General features: G+C 43.9%; 1 protein-coding gene and 1 long non-coding RNA gene across 3 annotated transcripts in view; both read right to left on the minus strand.

Annotated features, from left to right (window-relative positions):
* The window catches only part of LOC128872649 (Krueppel-like factor 6), a 385468-nt gene that overhangs the window by 281172 nt on the left and 87148 nt on the right, over window positions 1–17148 (minus strand). The gene's annotated exons all lie outside the window — the stretch shown is intronic.
* LOC128872652 (uncharacterized) lies at window positions 10397–12216 on the minus strand. Its single transcript, XR_008456236.1, has 3 exons — window positions 11215–12216; window positions 11031–11062; window positions 10397–10891 (listed from the first exon to the last, which is right to left on the minus strand). It is a non-coding gene; the product is annotated as an uncharacterized LOC128872652 (long non-coding RNA).

The raw sequence follows: 17148 nt of genomic DNA on the forward strand, positions 1-17148 counted from the left end.
GACACGGCCATGCGATTAATTACACGTCGCACGATGGAGCAGTTTCGGATCGAACGTAACGAGGAACGCCGTTACGTAATGCAATCGCGCGAACGAAATAATTAGTCCGCTGGATCCCTCGGTAATAAGGCTCGGACGAGCATTTTTGCGCGTTGCGTTTTTGCTCGTTCGAAAGCGCTCGGTGCTCAGCAATCGAGAATGTGTGGGTGTCGGTCGAGATCCTTATTTCGCATGTAAACGTTATCCTCTCGACGTTACCGAGACACTCAATCGCGATAGAATAGGTGGCCAGAAATATTCGGGACAGGAATTCAAGTGGCGCGACGTTCGCGAAGCGCCATGAAAAGCGTATTACAAAAGGACACGAGACCGTGCTGGCGGTCGGTGCACGGTGAGGGAAAGCAGATAGCGGGGAAAAGTAGCTCCTAGAAGTAATGCCAACTTTTATGTAACGGTCATTGTCAGGTGGCAGTCGAGTTCAGTGGAAACGCGTTACGATTCCAGGAGCACTCGAGCCTCGTCGCCAGAAGTAAAATCGCGTCGGTGGCACGCACACACCCGCCGCTCGCATACCACCGACAAATACCTCTCATTGAACGCTCAGCATCCCCAGCAATGATATACAGGGTGGCCTTCGCGAATTAAACGACGGAATCATTATTAAAATTGCAAAATGCACTGCTGGTCGAGTTCGAAGCACTCTTTATAATTGAATCCAATCTGTAATCGATGTTAAACGAGCTATCGAATTAGTCTTGAAAGATGTATTTATAAACTACTAAAACCGTAATTTCAAACATCTAGCTGTTCAGTTAGACAAAAGATTGTAAACATCGACTTGATGCTGAATAGGTGTACCTCTCAACGTCTATATTGGTTCTTGTCGAGACAATTATAGCCATATTTCAACTATTTGAAAATGTTTTCTAATAATGAAACCACTAAATTACTTCTAAAAGATGTCTTGAAAATACAAAAAAAAATTGCAATTTCATACATGTAGCAGTTCAGTAAGAAAAAAAATGTACAGACATCTATTATTCAGTTTCCTGTGCGTGTAAACCTCGACAAGATATCACCTCGCAACATTGAAAGTATAGCGATCAAATCGCGGCGTGTTATATTCGCGTGTTGCACCACGGACAACGCTATCGTTTCAAAAGAGCGCTTTCGCTACTAATGATAATCACTCGAGAGCTACGAAACTGTAATGCGCCATAGCGAGCACAATCGAGAGGGAAACAGGATCCCCTGGTGATCGATCGAATCCAGAGGGTTGAGGGCGACAACAAATCGATCGCTCGTCCGCGAGTTCTTTCCTTACAGGACGGTAATCCTAGCGTGTCGAGCAGTATTTGAATTCTCCCCTGTTCACCGAAGCCGAAAATCCGATGCGCGCATGGCGAATTCGAGGAAGCGCCGCTCCGAAACGCCATTACCGGCGAGAACGCGCGCGTTTTGATACATATATAATGGTATACAGCGGGAATTACCGTCGGGATCAGATGGTGGAAATTTGATCAGCGTTAATCCGAAGTAATTAGCTTGCTGCGGCGCCGGGGCGTTTATTGGATAAGAAAGAAACCCCCTTAGCGAAAGGGGGTGTCCTTTGTATCGGGTCGAGTTGGTCACATCGCGTCTGGCATCTGCGGGGAAACAGAAACCGCGAGAACGGGAAGCAACTATGGAGATCTGACAACTTCATCCAATAGGTGGAGTCTCGACGCAAACTGTATTCGATGTTTAATCCCACGTGGTGATGAGAGTCGAGAGAATTTGAACGAATCCTCGGAGTTTGAAACTGTCGCGATTAGTAATCACGCTGAAATGCTTCTCAGATACATAAACATGCATAAAATACATTTAAAATTCTTCTAAACGAAAGTATCGACTTGCTCCGCGATCATTGTCCCCGCTATATACCTGAAGCTTCCGCGAAAGGACTCGAGAAGAGTTACTGTTATTACGTGAGGATGACTCCAGGCTTATCACTGACCGAACCCTTGAACCACTTAGGTCTGGACCTCGAATACAACCCCTGCTACTCGGTATCGCCAACGCATTTAGATCAGTTTTCCCAGTAAGTGTATTCCGCGATAAGGACAAAGCGGATGCAGGGCTCATGAAGTGTTTGCGTGGGTTCAATCTCCTAGATGAACATCTTGGAAGCATTCCCAAGGATTGCACCTGACTGTATACTCCCCTAACGGGCCACTGTACCGTTTCCCTGAAGAAGCATGGCGGTCCTTTCTAGATAAAAGGAAAGCCTTTCGAATTCACGGAGGTTATTCTATTATACTTTGGCCGGTAAAATGAGTTTCGAGGCACCCTAAGATAACGTCTCGAAACCCTACTTGATATACACCTGCGACATATTGTTCACCTAACACACATTTCTGTGCTTGGTTTATTTTTTGACAGTATTCAGCCTATAAGGCCCAATGAGCGCGAATTAAGTAAGATGATATTGGAACGTAATAAGAGTAAAGTGAACTGTTATCCCAAAACCAAGCATCGAAAGTTCGAAAACCGACATTAATCTCTTACCAACCTAACAGTTCAGTTGATAGAAAAAGGTCCCTGTTTCCGCAATAATCTTCAGCAACCCCCGGCTCGACTGCGGATTTCCCACCGAAGTCGGTCCCCCAAATCATGCTGACCACGGGGGAGGAAGCTGGCAGGCGCAGCCAGGCTCGAATTGCTGGCTAAAAGCGAGAACGCATCCGGGGCATTAGCGAGGTGTCTATTTTCATTTAAGGTAGGAGCCAGCTAGGGGTCAGATGGCGATAATTTGGTCGGTAATAGTCGTGGCTCGTGCAAGCAGTCTGCAGGCTGCGTTCGGCTAACAGGCCGACTATGGTCAACGAGGACGACGGCAGCCGCGGGGGCGTAAGAGGGAACATGGGCGGTCGACGACTGGGACGAGGGACGGGGTTGGAGGGGGTGATTCGCCGCGGGGGAAATGAAAATAAATGATAGCGACGCCCGTAATTAATTTAACGCGCGAGAACGGACTGCGAGGCGACTCGAGCGGGCTGCTTTATACGCGACGCGCGTATAAACATGCCCTCTCTCGTGTGCGTGAGCTTGCGCTGCTACCTATGACGTAGCCGGATTATAGTACCTCGTACGCTGCACAGGGTGTCCTGGAAAAATATTTCCTTCTGCCTCGACGCGTCAACGAGCCGATCAAGGGGCACCTGGGAGACAGGGTTCGTTTCATACTCGTTGAAATGAGCTTGATGTGGTTGGGATTAACTGGCAGTGATTTGATTTAATTTGATAGTAACCCGAAGTTAGGGTATGGGATCCGTTACCAGAAGTAATGAAGCGTTTGTTTCGTGACAGAGAGTCTTCTTGGATTACGAGGACTGAGACAAATCTCATCATCCACTTGGACCGTCACGTTCGGCTGATTTAAATATCATCAAAAGCTCTACGAGCAGTTTTGCAAATTCAGCACTAGAAACTAATCAAAAGTTCTACGTCTCCACCCGAAGCGTGCGAACGCTATTAAATGCAAACAGCACAACCCCGTGTTAATGAAACAATACAAGGTGTCATAGGTGTCCGCATTATTCCATCCAACCTCTACCAAAATGAAAAGCTGCGAACATTTTCGCATAACGGTCAGAAAACTCGTGTCATATTGTCGCGAGTGGGATCGAAGTTCCAAATAGACATCATTCTCGAACCTTACGGGAGAAGAAAACGCCTAGTTTCGGAATGTTTTCGAAACACTGCTGCTACGTGGGAATCTAACCTCGTCGTAGATAATCGATAGCGCTCCCAGTCGAAGAGTTACGAGTTTGTTTTGTTCGCGCCACCGGTGTTTATTGTTCAACCTACTTTCTCAAATTCTGTTTCGCGTTATTACAATTAGGAACGAACTTCCTACCAGCGCTCGACTTCGCTACACTATAGACACATCCCTAGCGAAATCGACCGCGAACTCGGCCAACGGAGATACAGAGGCGGAGTTCTGATCAAAGTTACGGTTCCCGCGCCGTGAACCTCGAAGGAACGTCGTCGTAAGTAACAGTTTCGCCCTTAATATTCGCCAACCGTTAAAAACAGAACTTCTAACCATCCTCCGTTGCGGTTCGTTAAGGAGAACTAACAGATTCTAAATCCAGTTGCCTTTGGCTTCCTTGCATGTTTTTAATAGAAAATTAATTGAATTTATTTGCTTCTGCGGAAAGGTAAATTCTCGGTATGTGAGGGCAAAACTTAGTTCAGTGTACTTTATTTTAGGCGAGTCAACTAGTTGGGAAAACCTACATAACCGTTGCGTAGCTAAAGCGCAAGCGAAATTCCAAATCTCAATGAAGATAAAAAATAATGTGGAATGGAAAGCATTATCAATATTTCGTCGACTGAAATACTCATTCATTCGAAATGAGAATCACACTGTTGCATAGATGAATAAGAATGCGTTAGTTACGTGCCCATGAGACAATAAAGCGCGCGTGTACTCCACAGGCGTCACGCAGATAGCGCTAGTATCGTGCCTCGCATAACTTCCAGAACGTTTTATCTCAAAGGAGCATAGTGAAAGCTACAAAAGATCCAAAAACATGACAACAAACTGAATTTTCCTTTGCATTCGTCGAAAGAGAAGCGGAATTATAGTCAAACAGCATCGAACGCAGCGTTTCGTCCTCATCCCCGTGTTCCAATGTCCCCTCTCGTCTCACCGTTCCGCTTAAAGGACGCTTCGGGCTCCCTCCGTGCGGAAGAATCACTGTCCACCATGAGATAATGTCGCTGCGAGTAGACACGGGGTTGGCAGAGCGCGTGCACGCAATATAACATCGCGATGGGATTGTCGTGGTTTACCGAATACGAATCGTATATTCGATAAATGCTCGACTGTCCCTGCCGTACACGCGAGCGATTTATTAATGAGATTTCGGGGCTGTTTGTCGTTTAGATATTACCGAAGGCTTTATATTCGACTGCGTTCAACGAACGGCCGCGCTATACGCAGTTCGCGAATTGTTAATGAGATTTGCAGGGTACTCGTTGGTTCAGGTGTCGGATTTACACGGCTGAAAAGTTCAAATGTTAGGTTTTACAGTTAACCACTTTTCCTTTATGACGAATAAATTTTGATTAACGCGAGCAACGATAGTCATATTGAAAATGTGCATTTAATGGTGATAATCGAGAGCCAACTCTGTAGGAGTATTGAGACAAAAAAAAAATATTCTCCAGGGATTCAGTGTCGTTTGGAAGTTATGCGAGGCGCGATATTAGCGCTACCTGTGTGACGCCTGAGAACTATCGCAGATCCACGGAAAGAGCCATTGCTGGGCGCGCTATCTTACTTCACAGTCATTCTTATTCGTCCAAAATAGATTCCTAAATAGACTCATGGAGAATAATTGACTCATAGTTTAGATTACTCCGGTACCCAAGCTTCTCTAACGTCGGGGTACCTAGTACCCGCGTCAGGGGTAGGTGCGTTCGTCGTATACTTTATTGTGTGCGATGTTATTGGAGCCCGTAATGGCGCGGGCCGTGTTTCCCCGGGCAAACAAGCTCAAACGAGACACGTAGTCGCGCGTGTACGCCACCGCGTATTACTGCGCGGTCGTATTTGCATAGGAACGGGCGGCGGAGGGTCCTTTATGCCGGTGGCTGTTTCCTCGGACGCGAAAAACTCGCTAGGGGAAGCAAGAAAGGGAACAGGCCTAATCAAATGGAGCTCTGGAGCGTCTTTCCTCGATCCTGTTACACTATCGCCGTTTCGCTTGCCCCGCTGCCTTCGTGACGAAAAGTTGGCGATGGCAAGCTATCGACTTTTCCTCGCGAGACAGATGAGTCAAGACGATGGGTGGCATGAATCTGTAGCGGGGAAGAAATTGCATAACTGCTTTAAAATATATTGTCTAAAGGATATGTGATAGCTGTGCTGTTTTATTGTATTTTAAGAATGTAAATCAGATACTCAACTCTAGATTGACGGAGGTGCAAAGTGTCTTCGGTACATTGTTCTTTTTTTACGTTTATGTTTTAAGAGCACTTTGATCATGTTTATACAGTCAGTTCCATAAATATTCGTACTCTCTGTGTTTATTAAAGGAACTTGACCAAATTAAATGATGGGTTTGATGTTTCCAAATAAATTTTTCATTATATATATACAAGTGTAAAGTTCATTCATCTACATATTTATAACGAAACATTGATTTGAAAACATTAGACGTATTATTTAATTCAGACAAACTTCTTTTATTAGACTGTATTTATAATCGAAATAATTTGCTTGTCTTTACCTCAAGCATAAGAACAACTATAGGATGCCGCAGCGTACTACAAGAAGAAGGCCAGAAATGAATCAGAATAAAATAAGTGATCTGCGCGTTAGAAGAACACGAAGGAATCCGAGTCCACGTGTCAACCGACAGGGGTTTAAACTGGTACGCAGCTTGAAATTTGATAGTGCAGTAAAAGGGTCCTGAGAGACCCCGATAGGACCCAGCGACGATTTGGTGATTATCGGTATCCGAGCTCGCCCTGGAGAGAAGTAAACTGAACAGGTGAATAGTACATTCCGAGGCAAGGATCCGAACAAGCCAGCAGGGATGAAGGATCCATCTCTGGCGCGTATATTCAGAACGTTAATTCTTTGCGTGTATGGACCCCATTACGGGACGTCGTCCCTCTTCTGGTAATCAGCCAGGCCTTCGAGCGCGTATCGGAAAATGCTGGCAGTTGCTTCGAGCATCCTCGCCGTCCAGGTGAAGGGAGGCTAATTTTTCGAATCAAGTCCCGTGGACGGAGATGTTGAACAGCCCGACGTCCTGCTGAATTCCGTTCCTTTCGCGGACGTTCGCGCGCGGGAAGCTCGAGAACGCTATTATTAGAAACATCTATTGGGTAACGATTGACGCTGTCAATGAACACCACGGTTCCGTACCGTTTCCACGCCAGCCGACGAGATTGGCACTTGACATATTTCAGCGCAAAACTTGACTCGCAATCAGCACCGAGCTGCTTCGGTTCCTTTGTTTTCGATGGAACGTCGGAGCGACTCGTCTGGCGAATAAAGACAGCGGCTTTCGACCACAGAGGACGGGATGATGATCGGGATCATTTTTGGGATACTCTTTGAAAGGTTAATCAACGTGTTTGGTAATTCTGATTTGTGCGATCTAAACACAGTGCAACTGATGAATCTTGCTGGTTTGGTATGGGAGATGATCTTTAAGTTTTAAAACAAACTTCTACCAGTTCAACATGAGAGATATAATACATTTGAATAACGTAGATTATAATTTTTATTTAATAAATGATGCATATACAGTACATTCGTACCCCTATGTCTAATGAAGTAATTTGTTCAAATAAATGTTAGGTTTGATGTTTCCAAATGCATGTTTGTATAAATATAAACATAAATAAGCTTCTATATATATATATATATATTTATAATGAACAATTCATTTGGTAATATCAAAATTATTCTTTAATGTAGTCAAACTTCTTCAATAGACATAGAGAGTACGAATATTTATGGGATTGACTGTATCTTTATCTATATTTCTTCATTTTTGTCTAAATTGAAATATTGTCTCCCCGTGAGCATCGTTTCGGGGCCCATTCGGCGATGGACACCGGTTCCCGCGAAACTTCTATTGAATTACGTTTCTTGCGAGTTTCTTGTTGACCTAAAACTGGCAACACCCTCTCGCGAGCGACCCCGGTCGCTTTGAATTCTCACGAAGCTGTCCGTCGAAGCCAAAAGCAGACCCTTTGAAGCCCCTGTAATTACCGTCCGACTTTCTGGCGAACGCGGGCACGGGGGAAATAGACGGACGAACCAGCAAAGAATAAACTACGTCGGGAGCGGGATCTTAATGACTGGTACGTTTTGTGCGTGCATCAGGACACGGAGGCCCGAGAACGAATCACGCGACTTCCACGGAAACGAAACCAACCCCCTGTTGGCGTTCGGCACTGCTCACGGCGAAACTTTTATAATAACACGGGACCGCTCCGCTGTAAATCGTCTAATGGATGCGTGCTACTCTCCGCGAACGTGTAATGTTTTATCAAGGTAAACGAGGGAAATTGAAATTGCAATCGCGTGCTCGGCCGTGAAACGACGCCAACTGCTTCTTCACGTTTCGAAAGTTGCGGAATGTTTTGCCGCGATTCTCAGCCAAGGGAATTAGTACAGTCGCCGTAGACTTCGATGGGGAAGTATTTTTATTGAATCGATGGTTTGCGTTCGTACATTTGACGCTCTCTTTCTTCCAGATGATCGTACAATTACTATAAATCTGTTTTAATATCTTTATTCGTATCGATCCCCTTTTCTACGGGCACGCCTAACTCTTTTACTACTCGAAGAATATCGTACAACGTACGACGTCAAACGTAGCAGCTTCGCGCAACAGTCAATATTTTGATTGAAACTGGGCTCCGGGCATTCCTTCGAAACAAAAACCTCGCAGAAAATAGCGTAGGGGAAAAGATCGAATTACATTCAGCGCTCGAGACATTTCGTATAAGTCTCGAATCCCACCTAGCTCAAAGACCGACAAGATTTAAGACGCGGGAGCTCCGCGAGTTTCCGAGCGGTCATAGCGAATCGCTTTAAAACTTTTCCCTCGGTTTCTTGGATATATATTGCGTGCTGGACTCGAAGCCATGAATCACGCAAAAGGCTCCATTTCCTTTCGATCGGATACCGCCACTACATCCCCCAAGGGCGATAAGGTACGGAGGTGAGGTCGACCGGCTGAGGGTCAAAGGCCCTTGTCGTCGTATAGTACACATCAGCCTCCTATCGCGACATCGGCGGACTGCAACAGCTTCTCTCTCTCTCTTTCTCTCTCGCTCGCTTTGTTTGTCTGTTAGCGTCACCCGACTCCCACGTGTAGTTTTGCGTGCTCGGTTTCTCATCCGGGGCGAAAACACGTTGGCGTTGAAACGTGGAGACGCCTTGGTACAGAGCGCATACACGCATACTTTCTAAATCGCGCTCGTGAAACTAGAACCGCCAGTAAAACTCTGTCTGGAGATAAAGAGGACACTGGATCGGTGTGCGATTCGATGATTGTCCGTGCGGCGACAAATGAATCCTGAATGTTTCGTTTAACGTTAGGTTTTATGGAGATCTCTCATTAGATTTCTATTACCGAAGTATTGCTTTCGTGATCGAAGTCGATTTATTGGAATTAATTAGGAGGCCATTTCTTTTTGCCATTTCATTGTCTCGTTATCTCATTGTCCATTTCTCTTTGTCTCGTATCACTTGTTCGATACTTTCGTATTACAAGGAAGCCAATGCCTTGAAAAACTGGGCGGACCGGCCGGAATTCGAACCCGGGCTTCTCAGCGTGATAGTCGGTTCCGCTACTCGCTGCTCTACTGTCCGCCTGAATTAATTAGGAGGCTTGGGCACAAATCAATTTGGAGTGTCTCTTTAAATAGTTGGCGAAAAATGTAAACAGTTCCTATAACTTTCTTCGTGGAATTCTAAATGATCGTGACTCCGTAAATCTAGGATTCAAGAAATGGTGTTTGAATTAAAGATCGTCTGCGCGAATCAAAGTGAAATCAACAATGGAAAAGTAAAGTGTTTGATAAGCTCCAGAGCTTATCGTCTTCCGCAAGATAACTATCATCCCCCTATAACACAGTTGTCCGAACACGGTAAAAATGATACATGGATTGGAAGTTGCTTCTCGATTGCCATAACGCTCGACTTAGGATGAAGAATTTCGTCGTTAAAGCGTTCCGTGAAACGACAAACGCTGATCCCTGTTTACGATCGTTGGTCCACGCTTTCCCAGGGACAGGATTTAACGTAACAACGCGCGAACGATCGTCGGCCATTAAAAACTCGTCGCGCAGCGTTCGCTAAAATCGATGGAAATCTGGATACACTTATTTTCATCGAGGAAAATTTGCATACAGTCGACGATACGATTTTATAAATCGACGGACATCCGTATGATCCGGCTTATGCGAATATGCGCATTATTCGGGTAACACGGATATCGGCGACCGGTCCGAGGATATACGTATTATTCGGGTTTACCTGCGACTCCGACATTACATATATGGAATATTACAAACAGGGCTGACAGAGCGGCGGTCGCCTGAAAATTCGCAAATCGAACAATAATATGAATAATTGGGTGACGTTAGCTGTATAAATCTGAGTATTTTCGTATAATCCCGCCACATTCGATGGGGCTGAATCGAAATACGCTCTTTTAACTCGAGATAGGATCCATGACATTTTTGAATTTTTATCTGTGGAAACTACGAAGCTTAAACGGACTGGGAATTTCATAAACTTCAATTAAGGTCCTCGAGATAATACGGGTTGAGTGTATTTAAATAAAAATGGCGTTTTGATATGTTGTTGGTCTTTGCTAGCAACATTAAATATTAAAAGGATATACAACATGTCGACGTATATATGACTGTATTCCATCTAATTACTAATTTAGTATCGTATTATAATATCGGTATTTATTTTTGAAAAGACTGATCATAAACGGTTTTATTTACTTTTCTCGTTATTTGAATCGATCAACTTTCGAATTAAATATTCCAATCAAATATTGCGGAATGTATGTTGATTCCGTTACGAAGTTCTGATGTGTGCTTTCGTTTATACATATTCGCTACCTTTACGATGAATTAATGCAGCAAAAATGCCTCAGGATGACACTGTGGACGTGACGGTTCGATGGAGATCGTCGAAGCGTGTATTTCATAAGCACGTTACGAGCCGTGGGCAATATCACTTCGTTCTGAATTTTAATCATTTTTTTACGAATGCTGGGTACACGCTGCAATATTTACTGCATTTCGGAGCTATCGTCATACGTGTACTCTTTCCGCCGTATAAACATGATTTGTCCTGTTTGGATTACATTGTAATTAACGATAATTACCCCGTATCGTATTTAGACAAATGAAAGTATTTTTAATTACGTATTTTTAATTACGAGCAAATATTGTAAACAAAATGTATGTGTATGATTGATATAAATAATTACCTTGATCCTTTAGAGTGTGTATTTTAATTTATCTTTCAAAAATAAAATTATTTCTTGGTTAATCTGATATACGCGTATCGAATATCCTAGTTCATTTAACATTCTAATTGAATATAAGTTCAACAGTTGAGTGATTGAACAATTAATGTAGATTAGTATCTCAGTACCGTTCTAAACCACACACCTGGTCTTCAAAGCCTTGAAAACGTTTTCATTCCGTATCTACAAAAAAAAAATCTATAATCGTCGTACACGAATACAGAGGAAGTGAGATAGAAAGAATTATAAATTCTCGAAGCAACAGCTTGCAACCGGAAGACCTCCATCGAGATCTCGCGCTCCGTCGATACTAAATTTCCGAAGCCGTCTTTCATGCTCCTCGTGGCCTTCGCGTCGACGAGCGTAATCGCGCGCAGAGTGGTTTTCTGAGAGAATAGAGTTAGCGGGAAAATGCGGTTGGCGTTTCTGTTACGTCGCTGGCAAGGGCCAGTAGGCAGCCAGCAAGCGAGGAACGAGCGAGCGCTCGACGCGATCAATAACACGTGTGTACGCACCGTCACACACACATATACACGCGCGTGCAAATACACACACACACACATACACACACTGACTAACCTACACACAGGTGCACGCACTTTTACACGTTCAACGGCAGTGTGCACCCCCAACCGATCCACAACCACCGCCGCCACGACCACCGCCACCACGACCACCGTCGCCACCACCACCGCGAATCCAGCCACCCCCTTCCGCCCCCTTCGCCCGGTTTTCGTCCTCTTTCTACACCTCTTCCTCTTTCGCCGTCAGACACGAAGCAATCCAACGCGTTACGCTCTTCTCTACTCTCTTACGCGACCGCACACACCCCCATACACACAAATGCGTGCACACTCCGGCACGTGACGATGCACGCAGAAATTACACGCGCAGAAATGTATACACCCACCTGGCCATCCGATATATAAACGAGGAAACGTCCGGAGGGAATGGAAACGTGTAATTGTGTAAATGGCACAATGGCCGACTGGTCTCCCGTTAGAGAGATCGTCCCCGCCAGTGGAAACAAGATTCTGATTAACGCCTAAATTTTATCGTCCGCTGCCGTTGGCTTGCGTGTCCTTCCTTCCACCGTTTTCCATTATTCTGTTATTTTAACTCGCGTGTATCTCGCGCCGATTATCCGTTTTCCCTCCGAAAGGAAAGTACAACGTTCGGAGATAGTCGCTTCTGGTATTTGGAAAGGAATTTTGGTGTCAACAGAGGAATTGTTTTGACTTTTCTACGCGGGTGAGAAATAGACGCTACGCAAGATCCTTGCTATGTAATGCTCATTGACAGAGTTAAACAAAACTACTAGCAAGTAGATATCAAATGATCAACCGGAACTGCGATTAATAATCTGAGACTTCAGTTACCGAGTGAAGTATCTATACTCAATCGAAACATACACAAATGTGTTTTACATAAATGTTAAATTAACAAAGGACGTAACAACATGAATCAAGCAAATGATTTCAAACTTCAAATATCCATTTTTCGAATTGAATAATTTAACTCTGTTCCATAGGTTGCGCAAGTAAACGAAGATTGAGAAACCCTGTCGTAGGGGATGCGCTCGCGACGATGGGATTCTTCTTCGCGCGCGGTCCACGAACAAACGGACCGCAGGCATGCGAGTTTCGCGCTGTAATTTCACGTGGAAATCCATTTGAAGCGATTGAACCAGCCGGGTTAAAAGTAGGGGGGAAAAAAAACAACAAACAAACGAAATAGACACACCGTTCGAATCGCCGAATCGCAAACGTTTTATCGCGCGATCGCAATACCAGATTTAAATTTACCCGATTTCAGGCAATCCAATTTGGCTAATGAAACGGCTCCGAGCGACGCTGTTTGTCGCTATGCGCGCACACACAAGCGTGCAACGTTCCCTAACCCCCTGCGTTGCTCCGTAATATACAGACAGAACGGGCGGGGGTAATTAAGTTGTAATTGATAAGCGTGTTATTTGGACGATATGGGCCTCCCGCGGAAAAGGAAAATTACGTTTTACGTTTAACCGCCCCCCATCTCGCATTGTGTCTAGATTGACAATGAAACGCTCGGTGGTGTTTTACGCGAACATTCCGCGCGCTGATAATTCATGGGAATGCACACGGTGTTGTCGAGTAGCTCATAGAGGATTTCGAACCGACGCTTGTACTCTTGCTTCCCAAATTAAATACGAATTTGATGCGGGCTTACGCTCCGATTGGAAAAATAATGGCAACGTAACGTAGGAATGTGTGACGTTTATCTATTTAGAATTAACTTAAAATAATTCTTAAAATCTTGTGCATCATTCTTTCAACGTAGATGCGTATCAACTTCTTTCTCGTTAATTTGATACTTGAAGAGGTCTCTAAGGAACTAAAACGTCGACCGAATAAATCATAGCCTACGTGCAACTTTTACTAGCTCTTACATTCACACGTAACATCGAACGAGTAATTACTCTCCTCGTTTCTTCTACATTAATTATTTTAGTCGACTGCGGAACAGATCTCCCTCGCACCGAGACTGAGTAAATTAAACTTTACGCATGATATCGACAAGCTAATGGAAAGAGAAGGCTCGCAACCGTTGCACGTCACGCGATTGTAAATAACAGAAAACAACGCCAACAAACGGTAGGTAGAACCGGAAGTGCAGTCGTAAAATGCGTATAGGCGTGAGCCGCAATGGCTCATAGGAATCAAGCCACGTATCGAGTCGCGAGGAACAACGAGTGACGTTAAAATTCACGCCTCCCATGACGATTCGTTTCAGCCCGTGGGACTTAATTAACACGTTCATCGCGACGAACGACGACACTGTACATGACTGCGCACGCGTGTCGTTTAAGTTCGTATACTAATTGCAACGCCCGCAATGTCGACGATGGATTTAAATATTAGTACATTTAAAAAATTCGGATACAATATAATTTCGTCATTTGAAGAATACACTAATGGAATGAAGTATAGCATAAGGTACCTTGCATACTAACGTGGAATCCTGTATCAGCGATTCTGACAAATGATGATTCAAAGAAAGAACTCGTTTATTACAAATCCTTGGAAGAATTCATTCCCACGCCACGCTCGCAACCGATACTTCCAACCTGAGCATTCGCTCGATACCCTCCACTATGTCACGAAACAGTCCCCCACGCACGGCCATACGATCCACGCCGTGGATCGTATAAATATCTCCCATACCAACAATATCGATCGCGAATGTGCGAGCAATAGTGCGCGTTGTTGAAATTAATCGTCGAGAACCGTCGTTCGACGCGTCGAAAATAGCGCGCGACGCGGGCACGGGCGCGAAGGAGCGAGCAAAATGTCGATACGTCGGAGCAGAAAACAGCAAGGTGAATGACATGCCGACAATCGCTGCCGTAGCTACAATAACGGTTCGATCAGCAAAACCTTCGCGTTCCTAGGTAATCTTGCCACATTCCGAGCGCTAGCGTGGCCATGCCGCGCTCCTCCAGCCGACGCATAATAAATGCACGGTGTTCCGACAACAAGAGCACAAGATGAAAGAAGTGGGTGATCCTTCGCGCAAAAACGAGTCGAAAACGTGGGATGTAATTTTCCCGTATTATCTTTCGTTGCGGAGATAAAGGACATCGTGTATGAAGAGAATTTCCTATGGTGCTGCAGTGTTGTTCGACAAGAAAAGAAATAACTATACGATAAAAAATTAAGAATACCTTGAATTTTAATTCTTAATTTGCCCTTAAAAGTACACTAAAAATTCAGCACACCTCGTAACAAGTATTCAAAGCTCTATTCCTCAACGTCAGAACCTCGTACAAAAAAAAAATGTATTCCACATTTTCGACTCATTTTTGAGCAATCACCTTATTCTCAGTTGCACCGAAACACCCCGTACATTAATACCAGGAGAATACCGGGAACAATAAAATTCCTTAACGATTCGGAACCGAACGACTTCCTACCTAGCGAAATGTCCCGTGAAGTATAGTTCACGCGCGTGCTGCTACCGAACCCTTCCCAAGGCGACCAGGAAACGTCCAGGGATTTATGCAACGACGAATTAGCGTCAGGCGAATCGCGGAGCGCAAAAGTATCGCCGGTTTCTACGGCGTAAACCGAGACACCGGGATACCCGCTGCTGGCAGAAAAAAAAACGCGAGTTCGCGGTTTACGAGCCGACCCGAAGGAAAACTGTGGCAAGGAGAATTGCTCGTGGGGAAAGAACGAACGAAAGGCGACCGTACCGAGACAGAATTCTACGTTCCAGCCGCTTCCACGTCGTTTCATTCTCTGGGAACATGTAATCGCTTTATGAGGAGGGGATTTCCCTATACCTCGAATAATGAGCGATATTTGGGATTTCTTAGGAGGGAAGGTAAGGGATATATTAAACTGAGACTTTTTGCGATGATTGATATACTTATGCTGATGTTGGGTGAATTTTTGTGTGGAATTTGGTATAGCAGCTCCGGAGTTATGGTTAAAATTCTGTCTTGTTAAGTTGACCGGGGATGAGAAGTATCAGGGAGATTGTATCAGTAATTATCCTACAACTGTGGATTTTATGCATTTCTGGTTTATAGAAATATACAAACATATGCCAAGTGTGTGGAGAATATATCCATTTATACGAAAAGATATATTAACATTATTGTATTAATTAGTAAAATATTTTGTCGAAACATTTTTATTCATATTAAAATCCATCATGTCTAAAATTATTAAGTCGAAGCAAATTTTGAAGTACAGATGATTCAGCAGTACGAAAATAAATCAACTTCTGCAACAAAAGTTTCTGTTCGGCAAACATTCCTCCGCAACTGGTTGCAGAATGTAAACCGCCGCGAAGTATGAGTTGTGTATAGAGAAAAATAAGAAGAAAGGGAAGTTACATTACGGTACATAGACATTAGATATATCTTTTCGAGCATCAGCGAAGTATAATGATACGGAGTTACAGAAACTATCTATGTACTCTTGTATTAGAAGCAGTTACAAGATTGGGTATCCTAGTTATGAAATCCGAAGTTACGGATCTTTATGTAAACAGTTTTGATCTGGAAGGAGGAAACTTTCCGATTCCTCGAGATGGTGCATTCAATTCCAACTTCTCGAGCATTGAACTGCGGGCTTGCATCGATAAATACCTTATAAATAAACCAGATTCCTTCCGTATGTTTGCCAAGGTTCCATTTCGAGTTGCCGCGTGACAAGATCACGTGTCTGATAGTTCTACATGACATTGAACGATCATCATGATGATATTCATTCGAATCTCTTCTACATCACACTTACAAATAATCTCTTGCCAATAATATGCCAAACAATGCAGTTGGGACTTATTACAGTAGAGAATTAGTAACGAATAAATTAGACATGCTCAATTACCGGTCGGTTGTCTTCATAATTTACTAGAGCGTTGCGATGTCAATTAGATAAATCAGCCAAGGGCCAGGAAATTCGACGACACGTCAAGTTCGAAGACCGCCATATTTCAAAATCTACTCGCCACCACGGAACCCGTGTCACGATAGGGTAGAATCTTATTTCAGCGGGAGCCAGACGAATCGCCTCTGAACACGCGAGTCTACCTTTCTACCCTCGTCTACTCGCGCGCGCGCGCAGACGACATCCGGGATAATATATATCAAGGTAACACACCAGTCCGGAGGGTCGAAAATTTATTCAGGAAAGGGTAGAATAGAACGAATTTTGGGCTCTGGGGACCGAGGAACAGTATCGATAGTATCTGACTATAGCATAATGGCGAGCTTATATTTGTGTATAAGATAGAGAAATTCATGAAAGTTTTATGAATATTAGTTTCGGTATCGTAGCGAATATTATTAAATATGAACAAATCTTGTGGGAAATTAGTGAGAAATACAGAATTATTTTTTGTAAGCTGAATCTACTTTTCATTGGGGTCCAAAGTTACAACCCTTAGACATCGAGTTAGGATGATTTAAACTTTTCAACGCTTATTTAAATTCAAATAGAGTTTGTCAGTTTCTCTTTCCTTGTACAAAATACGAATAAATCTTTTAGAAGCAATTCTTAACTTAGACCATAGCTATCAGTTCCATTAA

This window comes from Hylaeus volcanicus, chromosome 2, assembly GCF_026283585.1.
Source record: "Hylaeus volcanicus isolate JK05 chromosome 2, UHH_iyHylVolc1.0_haploid, whole genome shotgun sequence".
NCBI classification, from domain to species: Eukaryota; Metazoa; Arthropoda; class Insecta; order Hymenoptera; family Colletidae; genus Hylaeus; species Hylaeus volcanicus.